General features: G+C 41.2%; 1 protein-coding gene across 17 annotated transcripts in view; it reads right to left on the bottom strand.

Moving 5' to 3' along the window:
- TENM4 (teneurin transmembrane protein 4) overlaps nt 1–22,655 on the bottom strand; it is a 1,582,078-nt gene that overhangs the window by 585,077 nt on the left and 974,346 nt on the right. For 2 of the 17 annotated variants that reach the window (XM_064644893.1, XM_064644891.1), the window contains exon 1: nt 16,882–17,254. The exons of 13 other annotated variants lie outside the window; for them this stretch is intronic. The gene's annotated coding sequence lies outside the window, so the exon portion shown is untranslated. Of the gene's footprint in view, nt 1–16,881; nt 17,255–22,655 lie in introns of those variants that run through there. 2 more of the 17 variants (XM_064644904.1, XM_064644903.1) reach the window with 1 other exon arrangement.

The raw sequence follows: 22,655 nt of genomic DNA on the forward strand, positions 1-22,655 counted from the left end.
TGAGGAGACTATATCTAAGCTGATTTAATGGGGTTGGAGTTGTCATCTAACACTCTGCTAATGTTGGATCTGAGATAGTTTTGAAACATTATTCCTCTTAAGACTATGCTTGGAATGAGAAAATTCAGTCACCAAGAGCAGTAACATGGATTTTGTATCCAGGTCTAGTTTGCTTATTTTTTCCCTTCTTAATGTTTTTTTTACCCCCTTTCCTAGAAGACAGTCATAGAAGCATAGAATCATAGAATGCTTTGGATTGGAAAGGACCTTTAAAGCTCATCTAGACCAACTCCCCTGCAACGAGCAGGGACATCTTCAAGTGCAACAGCTTGTTCAGACCCCCTTCCAGCCTGACCTTGAATGTTTCCAGGGATAGGGCGTCCACGACCTTTCTGGGCAACCTGACACTATGGGCACTGACACTATGTCAGTGTTTCTTCACATTCAGGAAAGGGGGTAAAAAATTTCTTACTTATATCTAGTCTAAATCTACTCTCTTTTAGTTTAAAACCATTACCCCTTGCCCTGTTGCTACAGGAGACAGAAAGACTGCAATAAGGTCTCCCCAGAGCCTTGCCTTCTCCAGGCTGAACAACATCATCTCTCTCAGCCTGTCTTCATAGGAGAGGTACACCAGACCTCTGATAATTTTTGTGTCCCTCCTCTGGACCTGCTCTAGCACGTCCATGTCTTTCCTGTGCTGAAGACCCCAGAGATGAATGCGGGACTCCAGGCAGAGTAAGGACAAGACACTCTCCAGACAAGAAAAGGTCTATCCACGGTCAGTTGAAGCACAGGTCAAGTGCATGCTCTGAAATTATCTCTCTCTGATGCATATGGGATCTGCAGAAGGAAATATATATACTTATTGCCAGAATGACCCACGATTCAGCTCTTTTGGTGTAATTCAGAATTCAGCTCAATAATAAGTCTGATATTTGAGACAATGTAGTTTTGGAAATACATCTATACTGAACACAGCCAGTTATGGACAGTGCTGGATCCTGTGAGCTTCTGAGAGCTAAATAGATAATCTTTTCAACATGTAAGTAACAATTCTGCCTCATACAGAACACTAGAATTGTAATTGAGAAGATCTGACAAATTTAGAAAGGATTTTGTGCATGTGTTTGAAGAAACGGACATTTTTACAATCTGCCTGGAATCGTCTTCTAGGATAGCACTGAAGGAATCAAAGTAAACACATGTAGGAACCTAATAAAACCAAATGTCCCAAAAGACAGGTCAACTAGCTTTCTACTTCACAGTTTGATTGCAAATGTGATTCCCATTCAACAATGTTGAGTGAAGAATGATGAACTGACTGTATTTCTGTATCTTAAAACGAGTGTTGCCAGGACACAGCAGTGATATATTAAAGGAAGGGAGAATCAGAGACAGAGCTGCCAGGATACCAAAATGGTTTGGCAAAGAGGAAATAACTAGGAAATTATTAGAAAACATTTTCTATGGACAGATAAATTGAGACAAAAATACAAGTGAGTTCTCCTGGGTCACAAAAGAGATCTGCAAACCTATCAGAAGTCCCCATGTCCCCTCCTTTAAACTAGTTACTATGGTCAAGTGTCTCCTTAATAACTAGCCGATGTAACTACATCAGGACATTTGAAATTGTTTTATCTTTGTGTTTCATATTTAAGGTTCACCCAGGAAAAGGAGGAACCAGAACTGGGAAGCATGTCCTTTAATTAACGTCTCTACAATGAAACAGTAACAGAAGAGAGAATCGTCTAACTTGCCCTGTTGGACACGATCTGCAAGACTGGGGGTTGTTCAGCTTCCGCCCAAGCTGTCTAGCATGTAGGCTGTAAAAACAAGTGTCAGCTAATGGAGCATGCCCTCATGCTCAAGGAGAGAGCAAAGTGCATTATGCTGCACGTCCCGGTGGAATTGGGCTCTGGACAGTCAGAGACTGACTGCCATAGACAGGCTGTGCTGAAAATGTCTGTCAGGTGTTAACTTTCAATATCAATCTGTCATTTCCCCTTGTTTTTCCTTAAAGGTGATTTGTCAGGTCTAGAGTTGTCATTCCAAAATGATACTTTCTTGGGTATTCTCACTTATTAAAGGGCATAAATGTCCTCATTTTGAGCAGGATCATGACTGCACCAAAGTTGATCACAATCAAATTTATTGTCTGTATTATAGACAAGAAAATAATAACATTGGATGGAATGAATCAGCTTGACAACACACATTTTAAAAAGACTTCTTCCAAGAAATTAACCTGAAATCTACACCAGAGGCGTAGGGTTAAAATCAGAGATGAATGACATTAAGCTTCCCTTGTTCGTTGTCCCAGCTGCAAGAATCTTGCAGTGATTTACCTAGTGAGACAAGGAATTACTGGAGCTGGTCCAACTCGACCATGCAAAGAAGCCTAAGAAGCAAAAACATCAGTTGTGGCAATTTTCCTGGAGTTCCAGAATGACTCTCAGGGGACCTCGAAGGTGAAGCGATCTAGCAGAAGTGAGGAATTGTTTTGAAAATTAAAACCCCCACATTTCGCACTAAGTGGGGCTGGAAAATAGAACCCAAAACACCTTACCTCCTCTTGCTCTGACAGAAAGCGATTAGTTGCTATATTTGGTGAAAAAAAGTATTTAAAAACATAAAATTGGAGGTTTAATTATATTTGGTATGTGTTACTGGCAGAGCTTCATGAAATGATCAACAATTATCTTTCTCATCTATCAAGTGCTAAGGGATCACACAAGGACAGGGAGTAGGAATATGAAGTACGCTGTGCCAAAAACAGAAGTGTGTTGTTTCTCTTTTAGCTTTCTTCATTTTCCCCCCACATTTTCCATGCACATCATGCAAATTGCAGTGGTTTTTTTCAGCGTAGCTCCTTTCCCACTTATCTGGAAGCAATCAACCCGACAAAACCTTTTGAACATCAAACTCACTACAGGACTCAGTGGATTTTCATTTTAAACCAAGAACAAATTAACGCATTCCTATTTAACTTCAGCACTTGATTAACAAAAATGAATCAAGAAATGCTGCTCATTGACATGCAAACCCGTCTTTATTATATTGCTACTCGTAAAACTTCATATGCAATGACACAACTCTGCCAAAACATTCAGACAACAAAAAACAGATTAATTTTGGAGATTTACACATGTTCCTGAAAGACTGTGATATTTCATGCCTACAACCAAACTTTAATTAGTGCTAAAATTACAATACAATGCTTCCCATCAAAGTAAGCATGCTATTTATAGCTGCATATTTAACTCTTGGGTCATCAGGTGCTCTGTACTTTGGGATCACTAACATCCTATTTAGCTAAGAAATTCATTGCTTAGTGCTTAAAACACAGCTGGAGGGGGATGCACATTATGCTATGCTGTAAATGCCATTGGAAAGACATGTAGTTCATGAATGGTGGTTTTATGAATACAACTTGCATGCTAATTTATTTATTTTCTGATTATTTCTCTCTGAGATACTTGGTCTATTTCTGATGGAGAAACAGTAGAAAGTCTGATGATGTGAATGCACTTAATGGGAAAATCCATTACACGAGGAAGTGGGACTCTACACAAGACTAAACTTTGGCACTTATATGAAAGGCTCATCAGAGCAGTAATTTGTTGTATATTGTGGGGGGATATTTGGAGTGGTCAGCTTTAGGTCTGAGAGTGCTCTAAATTCATCACGTAGTATGCACGATTTTAGTTGACCACACGGGATCACAGACTGAACACCAGTATTTGGTGTTCCAGCTTGTCCACCTTAACTGAAGCCCAGCTCTTTCTGCTATCACCATCCTAAACTGGACTTCAGAGAAGTGGGGCAGCATTATGGAAATGTTCCCTGCCACAACACAGTGCATTGTCTCACCAAGCACAGAAAGAGTCAGTGCTTGCCAGTCACTTGAGAATTCAGTTTTGTCCAGGTTTTATTGAAGACTCTTCTCAGGCAGAAGAAGAAGCAGGTGACAGGGTGAGGGAATAAGGAGCTCCTTTGACTTCTGTGTTTGAAGTGTGTTTGCCACCAATTACTGTCTGTCAAACCAATTCACTCAGGTGCTTGCTTTTAGCTGGGATTAATAGGTACACAAAGACATGGCAAAGTATGTTTCACTCAATTTACGGGTGACACAGAGCCTTTTTCCCACCACATCACGAGGGACCTGTAGTAGATATTTTCACCTGAGGGTTCTGTGGAGCCAACCTTCACTAGCCGTGTCAGATATGCTATTAGCACTGTCAAGGTTCAAGAATCTCAAGTTTATGCCAGTTAGTACTGGTCACATAATAATGATGGGATGCTTTGAAAACAAAACTATATCTTCTGTTTCTAAGGACAGAATAATCCAATGGCAATTACCCAAAGTAAAAATTAGATGCTCTGACTACCCAAAAGAACTATTTTCAAAGGTCATATGGATTGTTAATGCAAAGCTAAAATTACAGCAAGGAAAAAAACCCTGTGAAATATCCAATAACTCAGACGAAAAAACAAATATCAGGTTATAGACAACAGAGGCATAAGGAATGATCCCAGTCTATAGGTTTCCTTTCAAAGCTGGATGTCTACTTGCAGATATCCACTAAAAGCCTGCACATTAATTACAAAGGGGAAAAGATGAGTTCAATTCATTTAGTTCTTTTCCTCCATGCATTTCATGGCTGTCAGTCTGAAATTTTAAAAGAGGCCCACATTGAAGATAACCCTATAAACAGGGTAACTTGGGACTTAAAAAAAAAAAGGCTAAAAAAAAATAGGCATACTTTCCCCACATATGGTTCTAACAGATGTGGTTTTAAATTACCATTGGGACATAATAATGTTTTTTGAATAGACTGAATGTTAAATAGTTGGCTCTTCCTATGTGACAGACATTAGTTCTCAGTGGTTTAAGCAGAAAACTCCCTATTTGTGTCTTAGCTGGCATGTACTTCATTTTCAGCCCACGCCGGTCAGTATGATTTAATAGCTTGGCCTGATGTCCCTCTCACCAGCAAAAGAAAGGATAAAATAGGATTAAAGACACGAAACAAAACAAAACCAGGCAAACTCCCCCCATCACCAGCAGCCAGTGCCAGGCTCCTGCATTGTTCCTTACACAACTCCTGCAGCCCTGCAATGGGAGCTCACTGGAGATGACAGCTGAGGAAGAAAAACGTTAAATAATTCAAAGCCACTAACATCAAGTCTGATGTAGATATAAAAATAGTTACAAAATACCACTCTGCATGTTTTCATTATAGGAACTTTGACTTACTTGGAAACATCAAGAAAACCTCAAACCTACCCTACTCCCAGCCTTGCACGCTCAATTAGTCCAGCAGTGGAAATGACATCCATTTCCAAAGCAGCCTTCAATTTTCATGGCCATTTTGTGTTTCTGCACTGGGGGAGCCAGCACTGTTACACAGCAGGAGTGAAAAAGCCTGATCCAGAGCCCATTAAAACCAACAGGAGCCTTTGAGTTAACAGTAATGATCCTTGGATCTGGCCTTGGTTTAGGTTAAAGAGTTGTGGAGCTTTGGGGATTCAAACAAGATTGGATGGGACTGGCTTTTGTTATCTGAAAACATCTTTGTCACTGGGAATGTCCACTTCCAAATACTCGGTCTGATAAAACAGTGCACATTTTAAAAAAAGGCTCTAATGAAGTATTCAAGGAAACATGATGCAAGGTGAGCTACCATACATTTTGTTTAAAATTAACTCCAGGTGTTTTCATTTGAACAGAGGGAAGGAGAGAGAAACAAACAGGAATATTCACATATGAAGAATATATGCCCACTCACACACACGCATTTGATTGGGCAGCTTTGCCAGGGCTAGGCATCCTGATTTTATTGATGTATATATTTCATGCACAGAAGAGATTTTATAGAATTTTTAGCCTTCCATGCTCTGAAAGGGAGGAGGGAAAAAATCCCAAAAACAAAGGAAAAAAAGAATCAAACAGTCTTCAGTGCACAGAGCACAACAGAGCACTGGCTGAAGGAATCTAGCTCTGTTTCTGGTATTCCCTTATTTTCTCACCCCCCAAAAGACCCACTTTTCTTCCCTACTATCAACTTCTGATATCCCCTTCTTCCCTGTTACCATGTCCTCAACTAGATGTTTGCTGTCTGATAATCTCTGGAGAAGACATCAGCCAAAATAAATAAATACATAAAATTCAACTAAACATTAATTATGCAAAAGGTATAAAATAATACAAAACAGAGTGATGCAGGTGTACAATAACGCTGCTCCCCAGAGCCCATGATCAGCAGTGTTTGGCACAAAGAGCCACAAACATATGTGAGATATGCAGGGCTGTGAGCAATAGTTTGTAGCTTCTATATGAGTCATTTGTGCATCTCTAAAATCCCAAATATTATTATGAACAGCACTAGCAATTATAAGCCATAAAAACCAAGTCCTAAAGAAACCGCTGTATAGGCAGACCCAAAAGCTTGTCAACAAACAGGGCTCTAAGTCACAGGCAGGTGGCTGTGTCTGCTCACACCTTCTTGTTAGATAGAAGCAAAAACAAGTGAGTACTAAAAGTTTTTAAATCCCACGTGTCTTTGTGGGGCATCATGAACACAAGATGGATTTTGGGATAGAAAGGAGATGGAGATACAGGGGAAACATGTCAGTCTGTGAGAAGACGATCATTAGGTTCTCCCTTGGTTCAGGACTCTGGTGCTCCAGTGTGGATGAAGCGAAGGGTGTACTTTGATGTTTGGGGGAAGAGCAAACAATCAGTAGAAAGACGTATAAGAAAAAAGACTCTGTTAGATGCTGATGAGAAGCAAAATCATTTCAGCCACAGACAACTTCACTGTCAGATGTCACAAGACAGGCAGGCTGGTTGTTCTTACTTTGTATTAAGGTTATTTTGTTGGTTATATTTTTGCTCAGATTATCCCCAAGATAAGAATAAAAGTCAAAATGAGAGCCTGTTTCATTGCTGGGCTTTCTGATTCTCTCATGAAGCCTCCAACAACCTACTCTCACAGTACTGACTAACAAGCTGGGTTATGAAAACATCAGATGAAATTCAGTATCAATAAAAGCAGCATAATGCATAAAAGGAGAAACAATTCTAACAATACATACACAATGTGGACTCTAACTGGTGCCACACATGAAGGTGACTGAGGAATCTCCACAGGATGCACTCTACATATACTTGCTCTCTGTTCATGCCAGTCAAATGTGCAGTGCAGGGAAAATCTTGGGATATGTTAGGGAAAGAATAGACAACAAAAGGAGAAAAATAATAAAATCATTCAGTTTGGAAAAGACCTGTAAGATCATAGAGTCCAGTCATTAATCTAACACTGCCAGGTCCACTCCTAAACAATGTCCCCAAGCACCACATCTACCACTTTTTGAATGCTTTCAGGCATGGTGATTCCACCGCTTCCTTGGCAGCCTGTTCCAATGTCTGATTACTCTTTCAGTGAAGAAAATTTTCCTAATATCCAATCTAAACTTCCCCTGGTGCCAGTTGAGGTCATTTCTTTCTGTCTTGTCACTTCCAGCTTGAGAAAGCAGACAAACCCCCACCAGGGTACACCTTTCTTTCAGGTATTTGTAGAGAGTGATAAGGTGCCTGAGCCTCCTTTTCTCCAGACTAAATATCAGTAGAATATGGGATGATGTATAAGCTAACGACACATTTCTGTTTTAATGATGCATCCATTTTGGGTCTACCCATCTACCAAATATAGAGTAGAATTAACAAAGGCAGAGAAAAAGGCTGCAAAGATTATCAGGAATTACAGAAAGACTTCTGAAGAATAGATGAAGTAGGGTGAGGACTTTAAGCTTGGAATAGAAAAATAAAACCAAAAACTAGGAGGAACAGACCTCTATTAGATCCTGCTGTATAACCCACAAAGTAGTAGTTATCTAATGAAATTACCAAATTGAGAGTTTAAAGCAGAAAACCAGGAAGGCTTATTCACTCTTTGAATGATTTTAAATTTCGAAAGGTTTTGTTGTGGCTATCACAACTGTACACTGGTTTCAAAGAGAATCCAGCAAATTGTTAGAGGACAACTGCTTCAGTGCCTACCGAGCAGGATGGTTCAAAAGACTGTCCTGAAGATAGAAGACTGTAATGAAAAAGTGCACTCTGTATTTTAATAATAAAATGAGGCTTTATATCAGTACAATACAAATCCTGTAAACAGTTGGCAATCAAAAAAAACAAACCTCTTGAGTCATGGGACTAACCTAAAAACTCATCACCTTCAAAAAGCTCTTTATACCCCTTTCTTACTCCCTTCTCCTTGGTACATGCTTCCACCACACTGGTGCAAGTCACTAACTCAGAAAACAAACAAACAAAACAACAACAAAACCCCAAAACAAACAAACAAAAAACCAAGCAAAAGATGGAGCTTGTTTCTTCGTGCATGGATTAATTAATTTATAGAATCATAGAATGATAGAATGGGTTTGAACAGACCTTCAATATCATCTAGTCCCAATCCCCCTGCTATGGACAGGAACACCCTCCACTAGACCAGGTTGTTCAAAGCCCCATCCAACCTGGCATCGAACAATGGGCAACTCTCTGGGCAACTTGTGCCAGTGCCTCACCACCTTCCCAGTAAAGAATTTCTTCCTAACATCGAATCTAAACCTGCCCTCTTTTAGCTTAAACTCATTACCCCTTGTCCTACCCTTGTCAAAAGGGCATAAATCATCAGACATATTCTGAAGGAGAGAAAGGACAGGAGCTGAGGAGAGAGGACATTGGGATGGGAGGAGAGAGAGAGAGAGCAGGACCCCTCTGCTTTTATGCCAATGGGTCCTGAGGTCAGCTGTGATGTGAAACTACAGCCCGAGAGGTCACCTGTAATGATGTTAACAAAAGAAAAAAAGCTGATTATACCAAAATGCAATTATCTGTTCTTTCAGTTTTAAGGTTTTCCTTTTTTTTTCCCCTCGTTTTTTTAGCTGTGATTTACAATAACAGTTGCTGTTACGATAGAATGTTGTTATACTAAATCAGAATTCTTCTGTCAGCAGGACCCTGAACCCAAAGGTGGGATATATGGGAATTTGTGTGATTGCTCTGGCAGTTCAAGGTCTCCTGAGATTTGTTTGGGTTTAATCCCATTTTACAAATCCTGCAATGTTGTATCACTTTGATGTGACTTGGTGGGATTCTCATTACTTGTATTCACTTTGGTTTCCAGGAAGCTTGAGATTTCATCATCTGCTAACATATGCTGAAATGCATGTGTCAGTTTTATAATAAATTTCCAATGTATAAAAATATCTATAAAATGCACGAATACAAAATTCGTTTGTAACACAATTTCCAGTTCTCTGTTTATTAGGGAAAGGTAAAGTTGGTAGTGCTGTCAATTATGAGAAGAGGGAGGCAGCTTTAATAATAAAACAGCATTCACAGTTTCTTATAACTATACTAAGCAAATTGTTTGGCCTGAAAATTTCCATGCCAGCTGTCTGCCTCAGGCTGAATTTTTTTGGAAAATTTCAGTCAAAACAGTTCAGCAGATTCTGAGAACAAGGCTAGGGAAAAATATGTTGTTTTACTCACGTTAAAAAAAAAAAAAAAAAGACTTTAGCCTTCTCTCTAGAACCTCCTCTGGGATTTTTAGGACTATAGAGGAAGGACTTGAAATTTACCTGGGAGAGAACTGTTTTTCTTCTAATGAATTTTGTGTGCATGTGTATGAATTAAGCCAAGTTTAGACATCTTTAATAAAAGAACTGTTGCTACATGCTCCTGGGTTAATTTGTACATATTTACCAGTTTCTATCACTTACATTTCTGCCTGTGCATGACTAAACAAGATACTTGGTGCTATAGGATATGCCAGGTTTGCATCCAAGTATCACAATTGCAGTTGGAGATGGTCTCTGGTGCTCAGCACGATCCCAAGCTGAGAGGAGCTGAATGATGTTGGGGTGACAGACCTGAAGAGCAGGGGCTAGAGGGGTGAAAATGGGATTGCAGAATAGAGCTGGAAGAGGCAGGAGATGAGGAGAGGAGCAGACTGAGCAGGATGGACTAAAGGATCTATTTAGAGGAGCACAGTATTCAAATCAAGAGATGATCTATTAATTTAAGCCATAGACACATACAGATACTAAAATGTGGCAATGCCACAAAGCTACTAGCTCTTGCGAGACTTAAAAAAAAGAAAAATTCAACAAAGACCAGACTAAGAGACAAATAATAAGATTCAAATGTACATATTGGAGACCCAGAATTTAAGTAAAAACCTCCATGAAAGTTGCCTTAATTAAGTGTCCTGAATAACGAAAGTCATTATTCACAAGACGATGTTTTATCCAAGCCAGCCAGGAGATGAAGCAGTGAGGATGAGGAATAGAAGAGGAAGTTTATGATCCCTATCTCACCCGTAGCAGAGCTGGAAGGTTTGTAGTGACTAAGCAGAGGACCAAGGAATGAGGTCAAATGTGTTTCAGATTAAGGCAGCCAAATGATGCCCCAGAACTGTGGCCAATGCTGGGCAAGTTTCTTCAACCCAACATTTCGTAACTGTGTCAGAGTGTGTTGCAACCTCTGTATGATCATCTTGACAGCTCGGTCTGATCTGCTGACAAGTCAAACATCCACAACAGCAATTAAAGGCCGTGTGAACTCTGCATTGTTTCAGCACAGTAAGGAAGAACTGTAAGTAACCCCCAATCATGGCTCTGTCTGCAGGAATGCATCGGCAGGCTGGCTCTTGAGATTGTTCTCTGCTTTCTAGCGCAAAAATCTGTGCCAATGTCAAAAACCTGATCACACCTTAAGCCCGCCTGCACAAAGGGTAATTTTTGAGAAATAGCAGCATTTGCTCGTTCCTGACTGACAAGATCTGTGCTGCCCACAGCCCAACCACCTAACACTGTTTCTATCAACAGGCAGAAAGCAAATTCCAGTGTCTCTCATGCTCCATCGGTTTTTCCAATCACTTCGGGCAGTTACTTCTAAAGGCTTTTTGACTAACCAAACTCTCCCTTCCTATTCTTCTTTATGTTCCAGAGGTGAGGATGAAATGGTTTTCAGCATCCAAATGCACAGAGGCATTTCAAAAGGACTTAGCAGAATATTGAAAACTTTCCATTATAAAATTTGGGAGTTCGGTTCATTTATAAGATTGGGGCATTTAAGTCCAAGTGACCTACTGAAAGAGATGGTTTATGAATTGCTGACCTCCATAACTTTGATTTTATGTAGACAGATAGTATTTGATGACACTCCTGCCCAGGAATTGAATCCTGACTTCTCTTATCCTCCATACATCATGGTATCATAGAAGCATAGAATACCCTGAGTCAAAAGGGACCCACAAGGTTTGTTGGGTCCAGCTCTCGATGAAGAAGATTGATTTTATGAATGGACCCCATATTCCCCAGAAGGAACAGGCCTAGGCTGGATTTTTTAAGGAAGTCTAACATTTTCATTACACTTAATGGAGTTTGAGAAGGAGGCAACAAAGTCAGTGAGCCCTTATTGCATACATAATGCAGGGTTGGATTAAAACAGTAAATTAGGATTTAATATTCTGTTTTCTAACTTTTGACTCTTTAACTAATCAATCTCCAGAATACTTTGAAGGCTCAGTGTGTGCAAACACATGTGCAGGCAAGTGCTACACCTTCTACTCAGTGTTTGAAGAGAAAACTGCATTGAATAATCACCTAAAACCTAAATCAGTGGGCAACGAGACATCTCCTGTTTTCACATTTGCTGTTACTGCCTGAGTACCACATCTGCCACCAGTGCCTTAGCGGTGATTGTGGTAGTGAAGCAGCATTCTTGACTGCAGTGGTTATCCTAGACAGTAGCAAACACTACTTCACTAAAGCATGCGGAGATATCTGTGAAATCTAATTGAATCATCCCCATTTAAATGGACTGATAAATGCAGTTCAGTGAGCTCCTTCACTTAAATCGACCATCAGCAATTCCTCGCTTTTTCTTCCCTCTTTCTCCCACTTAAAATAAGAACAAGGATGTGTCAAATCCTAGAAAGCAACTCTAATTTGGAATAGGAAACTTATCTGCCAGCCCTTCTATTTCATAATGCTTTTCCCTCCTTCTGCCAACACACTAGAACACAGAATTCTATGTCTGCTTTCATGGACATCTTCACATTCAAAAGATCACCTCTGCTGATACCCAGCAGGACAACCTATGATAAAGTTTGAATCCCCCTTCAGCACAAACAGTTTTGTTCTCAGCAATGTGGTATAAAGACAAAAGGATGTTTGTGAGTAAGGCTCAAACTTTCCAAGAAATTAGAACTTTCCATAAAGAGTGTTTATAACTGCACACAGCCAAGGAAATGTGCCCTCCTATTCATATTTCAATTGTGTCTTTAAAGATGTTTCAGGGAGAGTGATATAGAACAGCTGGCAAAAAAAGTATATATTTCTAAGTAAGTTATTTGAATATCAGTGCAGTGATGGTGAAATGCAAATCATATATTTATTCCTGACTAAAAATATAAGTCCTATAGCCACACTACAGCACTTCTCAGGTTATACCGATATAGTTAGGATAGAAATTTCTCAATGATTCTTTTTCCTTTTATTCTACAGCAAAGAGGAAATGCATACATGTACTTATACTTAAAAAAAAAAATTACAAGACTTTTTTCTCTGAAACATATTGGTCAAGGATCCATGAATACCCAATTTGCTGGCAAGTGGTGCAAGTTACTTTGTCAAAGTGCCTAGCAATGCCAATCTGTCAGTTCAAAGCAGAAATAGAGTATTTTAGCTTTTAGTTACAATAAGCTATGCTGATAGACCTTGTAACAGGGAAGGTAACAGCCAGTCTTTAAATCTGAATTGACATTGATTTACGGTTTCATTTCTTTGAATGAAATCAGAGAAAGATCAAGTTTCAAGATACTTCACTTCTTGAAATTACAATTACACATTTCTTAAACACGGAAGGGTTTGCTTTAAAAAAAGAAAAAATAAAGTCTCAACTGCCTACAGAGGTAAGATAAAAGGAAAAAGTGATGTTAAAGAATATATCAAAGTAGTTTTTGTTTATTCATATTTTTTAATTCTACTTTTCCCCTCCATAAATTTTTAAAACCTCCTTGATTTGAAATCCTAATAATAAATATGCCACGCAACATTCCTCCTGTCAAATCTCTCTCATCCTGGTATTACTGCAATATTTGTAACTTTTGATCTGGAAACATCAAGTTACGTAAGATCATAGTTCTGCTTCTTGCAAAGATGTGATTCTGTCAGAAAATGAACCATTGAAGTGGGAACTCGACAGAACTGGAAACGACTTTCCCAGGGAAAAGGTAGTTTTGCTTAAGCATCACAGCTATTTTAAAGTGCAAGAACTCAACTATTCTCCTAAGCAGAGAAATGGTAAACTACCAGGTTAAAAATAATCAGAGTAGGCTCTTAATTGGAATAGTGTACATGTTGTAGAGAGAAAGAAAAACCATTTAGTTATTATACACTCCAGGAAATCAATTAAATAAAATAAAAGCAAAAAAATTCTCACTTTGTAAAACAAAAGAGAACAGCATTTTCCCTTGCCTGTGTACTATCTGCTCACCAAAATGATAGGAAAGCATCTAATTTAAATGAGTCAAATAATTAAGCTACAAGGACTTAAAAAATGCAGTGTCTTCTCAGCCCAAATCTCACTGCTTCCCCAGACCCACGGAAATCAGAGAGATGTCTCTCTTTTTCCATCCATGTAGTAAAATAAATTGGAAGGGAGGGAGAGGGGCTATCTCCTCCGCCAACCAAAACCAGACAAGCAGCTTTACTCTCATCTCTCCATAATTTTTCCCTATCCTTTAAAATCAGAGGAGGCAAATTCTCCCCACAAAAGCCTTTTTTAAACCGAGACCCCTTGCTAATAAGAACAGGAAACTACGAAGTAAACTTAGGCATCTTCTTTTGCCTTTTCCCCCTTTTCCTGCCAAAGAGCAGCCTGAGGACCTCTTTCCACACTAATGGCCATCTTCCTCCACCAAAACATGACAATTCTTCTCCAGATCACACACATAAATGACAGATACATTGAAAATCTCCCCTTGTGAAGATGTGTACACATGCATGCACGTATGGACAGGAAGGGAAGGTGAGGCACAGAGGCAGAGTCCCTGCAGGGATATATTGCATCTCAGTGCAGTGGCAGTAATTCCCAGTCTTGGTGGGTTTTTTTGTTTGTTTGTTTTGTTTTGTTTTGTTTTGAGGGGAAAAGGGGAAAAAACCTGAAACAGGTTGTCTGCAAAGGCACCTCCCCTCCTCCCCTGCCCCAGTCGTTTGTGCAGAGCCCCTTCCCAGGGTGGTGCAGAGCAACGACCCCGCTCTCAAGAGAAGAACAACACAGGTTACATTTTCACGTGCCCGGGAAAAGCCTGGCCACACACTGCGACCTCAGAGTCCCCTCCCTACCCCCAGACCTGCTGCAAACCAGCACAGACCCTAATTTTCCTTGCCCATGTACTGGCTTGGGGATCACATTCTCAACAGATCATGGCAGCAGAGAATCTGACTGTCCACAAACCAGCCCACTCCAGCAAGGAGTGATCCAGCAGCGTGGCAGAGTCTGGGAGCTGGGAATTTCACAGGGAAGGGCAGCTCACGATGACCACAAACCAGCAAATTCCTACGGCCTCATAACACAGGCAGAGCCAATCAAGCTGCTGTGAAGTCTTGTTTCGCTGCAAAACAGTGCAAGAGCTGCGTCTTCCTCCCTCTATGCCCCCCCAATACTGAATATATACACACGAACACATATACTCCTTGTTTTTTCCACCCAAGCCTATAAAAGTACTACAGGCTGAGGCACTAAGTGGGAGGTGCCTGGCTCTGAAAAGGCCAATGAAATAAATTAAATACAAATCACTGGCTCAGCCCCAGCCTCCCCCAGCTATCAGGGGAGAGGTTGGGGTTCCCAATGGCTGATCCTCAGCTCTTAGCAGACCCAGAGTGAGGGTGGCACATGCAGGCTGCTGGCATAGTATAGGTGTATACGTTAAGCCTTTGGTTTTGCAGGCACATATGGTGCACATGTTGGGAGCAGAGCACTTTCCATAGGAAGGGAGGGGCTACCCTTCTAGTAGGCAATTTTATTAGGGTCAGCGAAGCAGAAAGAAATGGGATTGGGATAGGCTGGGAGCTGCCAAGTTTTCCTGCCCAACTCGGCGCCCCAGAGCAGGGAGCAGCACACTAACAACTTGCAAGGCTACAGCAGAAGTTTACCAATATAAAGCATACAGACAAGTTCCAGCTTCAAAGCTTTGCTCTCATTTTCTCATTTTATGGCCCTCCCGTCACCTAGGACTTTTTTCAGGGGAAAAAAAAAAAAGCAGCTATAAATTCAAGGTGAGACTTCACTGCAAAAAGGAGGAAAATGGGGTGGAGCTGGAGAGATTAATTTTTAGCTAGATTCAAAATTATGTTGTTTTGCTTTTTTTAATTATCATTTTTAAATCAAAAATAATTGAACTTTCCAGGAAAAACCATGAACAAATACATTCAAGATGCAAAAAGGTTTTGTCTGTCTATTCAAGAAGCATTTATTCATCTCTGTTTTGGCTGTATGAAAAAATGTATTTCGAACTGTGTATCCCGTAAAACAAGACTGTGGCGTAAATATGTTTTTTGGTTTTATTTGGGCTTTTCTGGGGGGTTGTTTTGTTTTGTTTTTTTTTCTCAAATCATGTGCTTACATGGTTGTAACCGCTGTGAATTTCTAAGCGTGGTCATGGTAAGAAAGTAAATACATACTGCCTTGTAAATACTTTAAGAGTTTGGGGGGTTTAATTATTATTTTTTTTAAAGATTTGGCATTCCTTAACTACTACCTATTTACATGTAAAAGAACTCAGATATTTTATAGTAAGAAAAGATCTATATTTTTAATCAAAACAACTCCCAAGAAATAAATGCCCTTTGGTAGCATCCTGGTTTTATGTTCAAAAGCCAAAATTTGTATTTGAGAATGCAAACTGCTGAGAATAGAAGCGGGAGTCTGAACCACTGCATTTCTCCCAGTCACTCCAGCATCTTTTCCCCAACATCACACTATTTGGGGGAGCTTTTAAATCTAGCAGGGCATGGCTGGAAGCAAGTATTTAACATTTAATGCCTAAGAAACAGACTTGTCACTCAACTTGCAGTCAAGCGCATTTCTTTTTTTCTGTTTTTTGTTGGAGGCAAACCCACCTTTCCTTGGAAAATGGGAGACCCCATCCCCATTCCTGACTCTAGCACAGATCCAAATGTAAACATACACACACACTCCCACTACGCACCACCCTGCAGCAGGACATGGGCATGGGGGTTTCAGGCAGAGTGAAAGGTACCTTGTGAGCTGGGAAATATCAAGGCACTTTTTTTAAATTTTTTTTTCTCCCCCCTCTCCTCCCCGCTTTTACTATTACATAAATAACATCGATTGATCTTAAAGCTGCATCCTTGCTCCCGTGCCTCCCAATCTGCACTGCTGCCTTCCTCCAGCACAGCCGCACCGCTCGGGGTGCAGAGGGAAGGGTCGGGGAGGGGGAAGGTTGGATGGGAGAATCCACTCCAAACATACCCTGAAGCAAGATCTTGGCAGTCTGGGGGTGCCTGATCCGCCTCCCCGCCCCCCCTTCCCTCCAGCCCGGAGCCACCCGCAGCATCTTTGCCTCCCCGAATTGCTGCAAACTGTGCGAGGGAGGGAAGGGAGCTGGGCAGCAGGCATGGATGGATGCTGGGGAGGGAAAACCAAGGATTCAAGGAGCTTCTCCCCAGCCTCAATCCGTGTGCACGGCTGTTTAGTGGGAAGAGGAAAGGGGGAAGGGAAAACTGGAGGGAACCGATGTCATAAATACACTTTTCACAGGAAAAAGCGAAGCTTACCATGTCTGCAGCTTCCCCCCACCGAAATGCCACTTCTGTGTCCAGCGATCCAAAAGTGGAAACTACAGGCAGGCACCGGAGCTCATCTCCGCAGGCAGATCGGAGATACACCTCTGCCACCCCCAAAAATCAAAATCAAAATAAATTAAAAAAACCCAAAAACAAAACCCCAAAAAACAAACCCAAACAAAACAACGACTGGTCCAGCTTCTTTCCTGGCAGGAATCGTCCTGGTAGGACTGCCCAAAATAAGCAGCTGCAATCCAAAGGCTTTATTTAAAGCTTCCCCCCCTCCTCCTCCTCCTCTCCGTGCCTCGCTCGCTCTCTCCCTCTCGCTGTTACACACAGAGAGAAAGAGAGACACACACAGGTTACATGAATGGGAGGCAGGAGCCGGCGCTCCCGGCTGGAATGACAGGCGCACATGCGGCTGGCGGCTGCCCACCCCGGCGGCGTGGGAACTGCTCGGACACGGCGTGCGGATACGTGGAAAGGGGTATTGGGTGGGAACGGGCATGGGCTGGCATGGACACGGGGAGGAGATGAGAATGGGCATGGACGTGGCATAGGCATGGGGCCGGAGAGGACATAGACATTGGTGTGGCATGGACATGGGGAGGAGTGGGACACGGGCATGGGCATGGCACGAGCATATCATGGGTGTGTCATAAACAAGGGGCAGAGGAAAATATAGACATGGACATGAGCATGAAGTGATCATGGAATAGGCATGGGCCAGGGGTGTACATAGACATGGACATGGCATGGGCATCAGGAAGATGTATGCATTGGCATGAGATAGGAATAGGCACTGACATGGGCGTGACACAGTCCTGGCATAGGCATGGATCAGAGGAGGACACAGACATGGACATGGCATGGACATTGGAAGGAGCAGGGCACAGGCATGGCATGAGCATGAAGGGGAGTTGGGCATGCATGTGGGCATGCAGAGCAGATGGGCACAGAATACATGTGGATATAACATGGGCATGGGGAAGAGATGCGTACGACCTGGGCATGGCTGGGTAATGGACATAGGCATGGCATGGAGACTGGATGGACAGGGGTATGAGAAGGGAATGGGCATGACATTGACAGGTACAGATGTATAGGCTTGGTGATGAGTGTGGTTGAGGACTGAGTGTGGACATAAGAATTAGAAGGTAATAGGTAGGAGAGAGAATGTTCTTGGGCATATGACAGGCATGGGTTGGGTTTGGGCATGGAATAGGCATGGGGATGACTTGGAATGGCATTGGCTTCAGCATGTGGATGGGATGGGGATCCAGGTGGGCACAAGAATAGGAAGGAGAGTTGACTCAGGTGGTGCCTTCATGTCCTGGCCCTGGTGAACCTCCCTCTCTTCTTGTAGTCAGGTGATCTCCAGCTTCAGCACATGTATATGAGGAGCGGGAAACCTCTGTTCCTCCCTTGCCCCTTATCCCTAATTAGGCAACTTGCGTAATATATTGCTTTTGGGGTCAGGGATCATTATCCACAGTGGTGTCAGGAGATGCCATTATTATCATTGTCAGTTATTATTATTATTATTATTACTATTATAGCTTAATTTTTTTTTATGCAATTGTGTTGTTTGAGAATTAAAATCAAATTCTCAGGAAGAAGGCCTGCAAGATTTCAGTGGCGTAATTTGAGGTTAATTGTTCTTTAGGGGGAAGATCAGTCCTGCCAGTTTCTGCCTTCTAAATATTTGTGAGGGGGTTGTTTTGGTTTTATTTGTTTTGGTTTGGTTTTAAACAGTAGTGACAGGAAATTAGGGCTATTTGATGCTGCTATTCAAAACCGTCTGAAGCAAGAAAGGGTTGTGGTGTTGCTAAGTGTCAGGCCCTGCTACTGCTTCACTGCCTGACCTTGGGCAAGACCTCGATAACTTGTCCCTGCCAGGATACATCACCCATTGCAATTTACACTCAGCCTATCATTTTCTCATTCACCAAATAATCACATTTTTCTCTTTCAAGTCAGTCCTCAAAATTTATTCTTACAAAACTTTTCAGCAACGGTCTCTGCATGGCTTGTGTTGGCATCACAAATCTTGGAGTGATACTGGGTTCAGCCCTACAACTGCATTGTAAGAAGAGTGCTGAACATAATGGACTGCAGTACTTCATGCAGTGCTTTGAGCTACATGGGAATTATCCTCTTGATGGCATATCTTTAAATCAGCCAGGTGCAAGTCTATGTTCTGCCTTTTTCTCCTGTCCCAAAATTTCCAGCCTTTCTGGAAAGCAAGATGTAAGATATATGTTTTATTCCAAACCCAGAAATCAGACTAAAAAGGCACACAGCAAATCAGAACATCATCTTGAAACAGCAGAGTCCTCCACATAAAGGTCTGCTTAGCAAAATAGCTGCTGCTGTTCACTATTTTTTCAGTCATACATATTAAAAATGAAACATATTTGCATTGGCTTTATTACCTCTGGAATATATTCCACATCAGGATTTTAGACTCTAGACAAAGGTAATTTAGGTCTCTGGAAGGAAAAAGTTTAACTGAGAAAAATATATATATTGTTAGTAATAGACCTCATCCAAATTCAATGGTAATTGTATAAGCCTTTCAAAAAGCATACAGTATGCAAGCTTCCAAGATTTCGGAACAAGAAACATTTCCATTTAAATGCCAAGAAGCAATTTTTCCTCTCTTGTTCAATACTAAATCAGTCACATGAGCAGTTTGCATTTGATTTTAGAAAGGAAATGGAACATCTTCTCTTCCAATTACATAGAACTTTTTCTTGTTCTTAGTGCTCTTACTGTTTGCATTACTTTTCTTTACTGTTTGCAACACTTTTGTTCAATCCACCCATTTTCTCCAGCCATTTATTTCTTTATTTTTTTAAACTCCAGTGACATTATTAAGAGAAAATCAGTAAACCCAAGTGGGGAGCAGAATGCTGTTTGTTTGAATTCTGGCTGGTAAATTCGAGTTTAACAGGTCAGCACTGTTTGTCTAATTGGCCTTTCTCTGTTAACTGAACTAGATAATGACTCTCCTGGAAAAAAACCCCAATAGTAATTTAATGGGAAAAAGTGACTTTGCTTTGGAAAATCCCCCTCCTGCTTCAATTCACAATGAATTCCTGTGGTCACAGAAGTGTGCTGCATACCAATTTGGAGCATATTTTATGAAGATGTACATTCAAAATGTCAATGTTCAGCAGCCTGCCATGTTGTGCCTGTGTCCTGCACCCCTGCAACTTTGCTCTTTGCTCCTTGTGAACAGCGACTATTAAGTCAAAGTCTCTCCTAAGTAGTGTTTTTGCAGAGTTTGTAAAGAAGGTACATCTGTGAAACAAGAAGGTGAATGACAAGACTAATGCATGAGCCTGTTAGACCTTGTGCACCAGGAGAGCAAGGACATCAAGTCCTGGAACTGCCGCTCAAATTAGCACTTAATGGTCCTGATGCCAGGCTGTGTTTCCATGTTGACATTTGCTCCAACAAAACAATGAAAACACCTTTTGTAAAGTCCCTGTTCACCAAGCAAAAAAAGTAGCAACATGGTGTGGTCAAAGGTTTGTCGCTGACCAAGTTCAGCAGGAGTTGGTTTGATGAGCCCTTTGCTAAAAGGGGCTGCACTACCTGACAGACACTACTAAAGATTTTATTTTTTTTTTCTACTTCTAGGAGAATAATCCAGAGGGAAAAACTCATATATTTTAATCAATGGAAGTGAAACCATTTGCCTTTCAGAGACTATAAAATAATACACACCCCAGGGTTCAATGCTCTTTTCTACTCCTCCAGAACATTCTTAAGGGGAAATCACTCTTTTCTTGATGAATGTGCAATTCAAATGTGGAAATATGCCATTCTTCATGCTTTCTCCATAGGGAGCAAAATGATTTCTGTAATTAAACCTTTTTTGCCAACATTTCCTGATGAGAATTTTATTTTTTTTTTTAATACAAGGGGAAAAGCCATATAAAAACGGGTTTGCAAAACTAGGTCCAGAGTGATCGACCTTTAAGCTTCTATTTGAATTAGTCATTTTGGTTTAAAGGTGCATGAGGATGAGGATGAAGAACGTGAGTAAGGGCTGCAGCATAAATTTCTAATCAGGCACAGCTGAAAAGAAATGACTGCAGGAGAAAGAAAGATATGGGTACCACTGCTAATGTCAGTCTAGCTATTAGGGATGACATTAGCACTGAAAACATGCAGCCCAGTGTTCAACACACTTTAGCAGCCCCAAGCGTATAACCAGGGGCCCTGTTGGGATCATGCTGAAATCTGTGCTACAGCATCAGTGCTACACTGGTTCCCATGGTAGCTAGATCAAAGAAATCCAGCTTCTCTGATACACATAAGGCTGTGAGGAGCAGTGTAGACAGAATTAGAGACAATTAAGAAAAACATCTGTGTGAACTTTTGTAGGGCTTGGACCTGAAGTCCACACCGTGTTGCTCGTAATTGTTGCCATGTAATACACAGAGATCAGGGTATGAGACAGAGCTTTTAGCCACTTAACACAGTTGTGGGGTGGAACCCCATTTCTGTAAGACAGATGGCAGGGCTGAACCAGAGCTGGATGCAGAGCTGAATCCTGAAGTTCTCAGTCTGAATTACGTCTCTGACAAAGCTCTTGAGCAGGGTGGTGGAGCAGAAATCAGGTACTCTTTATAAAAAGCAGGATTTCCCTCCTCTTACTCCTCACTGCATGGATGGCTGTAGCTAAATCTGTCTGCATTGACTCAGAGAGATGTCTCCATTACTGGTATCATGAGATTAACTCCAGACTGGGGACGGAGAAGTGTTATCATATATTGAATCATAGAATCATTAAGGCTGGAAAAGACCAACCATAAACACGGCACTGCCAAGCCCACCACTAAACCATGTCCCTGAGTGCCACATCCACATGTCTTTTGAACATTTTCAGGGATAGTCATTCCACCCTGGGCAGCCTGTTTCAATACCTGACCATCCTGTCAGGGAAGAAGTTTTTCCTAATACCTAATATAAACCTCTCCCGGCACAACTTGAGGCCATTTCCTCTCATCCTGGAGGTTCTTTATTTTTGTAAGGGTCTTTCCTTTCATTATCTTTATTATTTTTAGCAGGATGCTAAAGGCTGGAGAAGGTCATTATGTATGGACAGTGCCTTTTGTAGCATCTCAGTGGATCTTAGGACTTAAGGAGAACAGAGCTCAGCATCTACCCGCAGTACTGGGTCTTATACCCTTCCTTTCCTTGCTTGTGAAGCAACAATGTCTGTTGTCATACCTGAGAAACCAGCCAAGGCATCGATGGAGATGAGAGTCTGCTCCTACTGCTTACTCAAGAAAAGTTCCCATCAAGTGAATTGGACATTTGCCTGAGTGAGTGTTATAGGATTCGGCCCATATGCTTCTCAGCTCTTATATTTGCATAGTGTAGAATATGCTTACAGTACAGTGCCAATAAAACAAAACTATATACAGTTAAGCACAGACAAATCAAGAGCACGGTTAATATGATTTACAAATGGCAGCTGAGCTCGGCAGCTGACATCCAGGCTTATAGCACCATCAGAGACCATGCTCTGTTGTGTGTAATATGCACAAGAAAATTATTTATAGGCAATTAAGCACAAGGTTCTGTAAGACTATAGGTCTCTATTCTCCTTTCCCTAAGCCTGTTATTTTCTTTTTCCCTGTGCATTGCTTATATTTCAACTCTGTAAACGTGTCCCTATTTTTTTTTTTTTTTTAAACTAAGGAAAACATTTCAGGAGGCCACTTTCATGGAAGACACTTATTCTT

Source organism: Pseudopipra pipra, chromosome 2 (assembly GCF_036250125.1).
Source record: "Pseudopipra pipra isolate bDixPip1 chromosome 2, bDixPip1.hap1, whole genome shotgun sequence".
NCBI lineage: Eukaryota > Metazoa > Chordata > Aves > Passeriformes > Pipridae > Pseudopipra > Pseudopipra pipra.